The sequence below is a fragment of the Odocoileus virginianus genome, unplaced genomic scaffold, assembly GCF_023699985.2.
Source record: "Odocoileus virginianus isolate 20LAN1187 ecotype Illinois unplaced genomic scaffold, Ovbor_1.2 Unplaced_Scaffold_9, whole genome shotgun sequence".
In the NCBI taxonomy this organism is placed as follows: domain Eukaryota; kingdom Metazoa; phylum Chordata; class Mammalia; order Artiodactyla; family Cervidae; genus Odocoileus; species Odocoileus virginianus.
The window spans coordinates 1560783-1563925 of NW_027224271.1; the positions used below are offsets into that span (position 1 = coordinate 1560783).

Below are 3143 nucleotides of genomic sequence, written 5' to 3' on the forward strand. Positions count from 1 at the left end.
CCACTATGTTTATGAAAATTATTTAATACACAATTAGAAGTAAAATACTTAAGAATTTATTGGAAACATGATATTGTGAAGATAGCAGTTCTTAACTACTTGACCTATAGATTCAGTGCAATCTTAATCAAATTCCTAGCAAGTCATTTTATAGATATTGACAGATTGATTCTAAAAGTTTTCTTTTAATTAGAAAAAAATATTCACTTGACTACAGTAGGTCTTAGTCATGGCATGTGGAATCTTTAGTTGTGATATGCAAACTCTTAGCTGTAGCATGTGAGATCTAGTTCCCTGACCAGGGATTGAACCTGGGCCCCCTGCACTGGGAGTGCAGAGTCTTAGCCACTGGACCACCAGGAAATCTCTATTTTAAAAGAGAGCCCAATTCTTCTCATTTTGATCAAGACTTAACATTACTGAACTTTTAAATAATGTCAACATGATGGATGAAAACGGCATTTCCCTACTTTTTTTGTCTATCTTTTAGTTGGCATTTTTCAAATTACCAGAGAAATTGACCATCCTTTCAATTTTCTCTTTGATAAATTGTCCACTCTAATCCTTTGCCACTCTATTTAATATTTGTATTTTCATGATTGATTTTTAGGTAAAATGGATGCATTCAAAATGTTAATTGTCACCTTTTATATGTGTTAGAAATATTTTCTTCTGCTCTCTGTTTTTTTTTGGAGGGAGGGGCTTATAATGTTTTGGTCACATAGATTGTATTTAACCTTGATGTATCAAATTTTCACAACATTGATCATCACAGGTTTGCCTTTTGAGTCCTGCTTAAGAAGGCTTCAGCGTCCAGCATTAGAAACATATTAATATGTCATTCATACAGTGATTAAATTGATCCCCAAAGACTTGATTTTTATAAACATGTCATTTGTTATTTACCAATTATACTTTTTGTTCTGTGAGATGTATGTTCCTTGATTTTTTCTAAATGTTTCAAAAATATTTAAGGAAAAATACATAAATAATATTGGTGTGTGTTGAATATATGTGAATGTGTTTGCATGTGCATAGAACTCTGATTTTAGGTTGTACTGAAATTTTCAATTTCTATCACTATTAAACGAGTATAAGTGGAAAAATATATGATCTTGTTGCCATCTAGCAGAGAGAAAGAAAGAAGGAGAGCAGCAGAATAGAAAAGTGAGAGCAGAGAGAGAGAGATATGGATATCAGGATGCACACACTGTTATTTTATGGTTAAATAATTATGCTGGTGTTAATTTCTTATGATGCTTTGACTTCATTGAGATATACCACCTTTTATTGCTCAAAAGAAATCTCTATAGTTTTTGATAATGCTTTTGTACCTTCCTTTTTAGTGTTGAATATTTTATCCATAGAGGAGTTATTTTCCCTTTGCAGAATTAATGGGATTATTGTTTCCCTGTATACTTGCTCTGGCATTACAGAGTCCTTACTCTAGGGATCTGGGGTATTTAGTCCTTAGGTTATAGAGGTCTGACAATAGGCTCACTCAGGAAGTTGGGCAAGAGATCATGTCTTTTGATCAGGAAGAAAACCCTTACATTCTTACAATTTATATTAATTGGAGGATAATTACTTTACAATATTGTGATGGTTTCTGCCATACATCAACATGAATCGGCCACAGGTATACATGTGTCCCCTCCCTCCTGAATCCCCCTCCCACCTCCCTCCCCATCCCACCACTCTAGGTTGTCACAGAGCACCGGCTTTGGGTTCCCTGTGTCATACATCAAACTCGCACTGGCTATCTATTTTACATATGGTCATGTATATGTTTCAGCACTACCCTCTCAAATCATCCCACCCTCTCTTTTTCCCACTGTGTCCAAAAATTTTTAATTTACTGGCCATGCTGTGCTAAGTCTCTTGTTTTGTCTGACTCTTTGCGACTGCATGGGCTGTAGCCCACCAGGCTCCTCTGTCCACCGGATTCTCCAGGCGAGAATACTGGGGTGGGTTGCCATGCCCTTCTCTAGCATTTACTGTATAGACAGGCATTTATAGACACTTATTTTGGCTGCACATCAATTTTGCCTCTAAAAATGCTGTGTTCTACTAGCTACCTCTATAGCTTTCTGTAGGTCAGGATCCCTTGGCCGCCACTGCAACCTGGCCACTCATTATGAATATTATATCTACCACCTTGCTTCTGATATTAAGCTCTACCATGTGACCGTTTTTTTCAGGATCCTGTCATTCCATTGTTATCAATGAGTCTGTTTTTAGATGTGGCCTACAGATGTCTCCCCCACCAAACTTGATAGTCAAACTGGTGTCCCTTTCACTACCACTTTCCTTGTAACTTTGGTAAGGATGTATCCCCAGGGTCTGCAGCGTGACACAACCATCTGGTAAGTTTTCCTGCTTTGTGCGGGGCTTCCCAGGTGTGCTAGTGGTTAAAAAAAAGCTTCACGGGAAGCGTTTCACCACAGTATCCCAGAATCCTTGCATGGATGTTAAATCTTGTAACGTGAGAGGTTGTTTTCAAATTGATGTACTCTGCCTTGTCTCACTTTAAGTTTCATTACTCTCACCTAGCATCCTCAGAAAACACAGTCCTGTGCATCCTTTTCTGGCTCCTCATGGTAATAATAACAATTCCTAAATGCTGAGATGTTTATGTAAAATCATGTAACCCTCACAGTAAGCTTTGCACAATAGACATCACTGTTCATGTTATAGATAATAAGGCATATAGGGATTAAGTAGCTTGTCCAAGGTCACACCCTGAGTATGTCAGTCTCATCCTAAAAATCAAGTTCTCAACAGTACTCTTCACTGATTCAGGAAACCAGCTGATAAGTGACAGATCTGGACAGAACGATGGTTTCGTGACTAGTATAATTTTCTAGTCATTATATCATCACTTGAATGATCAAATTACTAAAATTTTAACTATCTGATTCAGCTTTATTGACTTAATCTTCATGCATACTCTGCTATGAGATAAAAGAATGTAGTAAGTATAGTGAAGTTCATGCAGGAAAAGGTATGTGGAAAAATATCTGTTAAATTGTTAACCATGTCACCAATCAGAGCTTTTTCCAGACCACATTGCATACAGATTTACCCTTCAAAGGCTGGACAATTTCAAATCAGGTCTATGAAAGAGCCAAAATAGGTCAGCT

At 37.1% G+C, this 3143-nt stretch overlaps 1 non-coding gene across 1 annotated transcript; it reads right to left on the reverse strand.

Moving 5' to 3' along the window:
- Window positions 1–290: 290 nt before the first annotated feature.
- Window positions 291–363, reverse strand: TRNAG-CCC (transfer RNA glycine (anticodon CCC)). Its single transcript has one exon. It is a non-coding gene; the product is annotated as a tRNA-Gly (tRNA).
- Window positions 364–3143: the final 2780 nt, after the last annotated feature.